This window comes from Drosophila obscura, unplaced genomic scaffold (genome assembly GCF_018151105.1).
Source record: "Drosophila obscura isolate BZ-5 IFL unplaced genomic scaffold, ASM1815110v1 contig_183, whole genome shotgun sequence".
NCBI lineage: Eukaryota > Metazoa > Arthropoda > Insecta > Diptera > Drosophilidae > Drosophila > Drosophila obscura.
Window position 1 is genome coordinate 343,207 of NW_024542771.1, and position 1,871 is coordinate 345,077.

A 1,871-nucleotide genomic window follows, 5' to 3' on the forward strand; every position below is an offset into this window, starting at 1 on the left:
CCAAAAGTCGGGTTGAAGATGCATCTGTGCTGCATCGCTGCACATGGGCAGCAGCGCTGTCCCGTGGGTGTTTTTGAGGTGGTGCCATCGTTGTTTGGAGTGTGTTTTGAGTGTTTATTTACTTGGTTTCTTTTCTCTGGTTGTCCGTATTGAGTGCTTTCTGTATTATTTGTGCGAATCGGTGTAACTTGGAGTGTTTGTATATTAGCGTCTTGTTTGAGTGTATTTGGCGGCGTCTAACGCCAATTAAATTTTCTGTTTAAGGTTGCTGCCGTGTTTATTTTTTTTTTGCCGTGAACTTAGAGTGTAGAGCTATCATTCGATTGTACTTTGCAATAAATTCAAGCGAGTAAAAATTAATATTTATTATTGCATTTGCAACTTTCTTGGAGCGGGGCAAGAAACACATCCGACGACTTTCGATATCGAGAAGGAAATCGATATTCGTACGAAATATACAAAAGGAGCCAAAAAAACGAGTAGGAACGTGTGAGTCGCTTCTGGCGACGCGACTCCACTTATACCCGTCCTCAGTCAGTATACACATTTTTGAGCTTATGATTTTTTACAATTTTACAGTTATAGTTGACGTGACAACAGTCAACGACTTCAGACGTATTTTTGTATCGCTCCGCCGCGAAAATCAAATAATCGAAATTAATCGCAAATTAATTCGCGAAAAAGCGCTCGGGGTAGTCATGGGTACTAGTGATCGTGCTGCCCATGAATACCATCCAATCGTGTAATAAAGATTAATAGAAATAATAGAAAAAAACAAATGTCAACGTTTAAGAGCACCAGCTCAGTAAAGAGCACAAGCACTGTAACCAAAGCCAAAATGAGCCAAGCCCGGCAACAACAACAAGACGAGCGTCGGCTCTCGCAAGCAAAAAACAACGCGTACTTCTCTATACACTCGCCAAAGGCAGCAGTACCAACAAAAACTGCATCACTGCAAGTGAACGAGGAGAGAGCACGCTCACTCTCCACTGCATTGCATGTGGGTCATGGAGTGCTCAGTGCCCATCCCCCCACTCGTACTGCCTAACCAACGATTTGCTAATATCGACAACAACTAGTACAATGCCCTTGCTCAAAACTTTCTCTTCGACCACAAAAACGACAACAACCACTGCAATTGCTCAGCGCCCGATACCAATAAGTTCGAAAAACGCTAACGGATCGTTAATTCATACTGGGCTCGATTGCTATGTGCAAATCAAAAGAAAATTGAGCCCAAAAACTGCGAAGAACAACAATGCAGCTAAAATAACTAAAATAACCGAGAATACTGTGCCACATAATAGATTTGCGATACTAAGTGTTCCAAATGAAGATGAGATCGCCAAAGCACCCAAGGCCAACAAATTAAGACCGCCACCTATTTATGTTCGACAGGCAAATTGTGCTGAACTGGTCAAAAAAAATAACTGATAAAATTGGCGCAAACACATTCTATGTCACGTCCACAAAAAGGGGTAACATAAATGAAACAAAAATACAAGTCAATGACGAAGAAAACTATCGATCAGTTGCGAAATACCTCGAAAATGAAAAAATGAATTACTACACCTACCAACTTAAAAGTAGCAAAGGATTACAAGTGGTTATCAAAGGAATCGAACCAACAGTCCCAATCAATGAGATAATAGATGGACTAAACGATAAGGGCTTCAAAGTCAAAATGGCTATGAACATTTTTGCACTGACGTTATGAAAGGCACACAAATTTTTATACCTGTACTCAAAAAAGAGTTAAGGGGTATATTAGATTTGTGGTAAAAGTGGATGTGTGTAACGCAGAGAAGGAAACGTTTCCGACCCCATAAAGTATATATATTCTTGATCAGCATCAATACCCGAGTCGATAT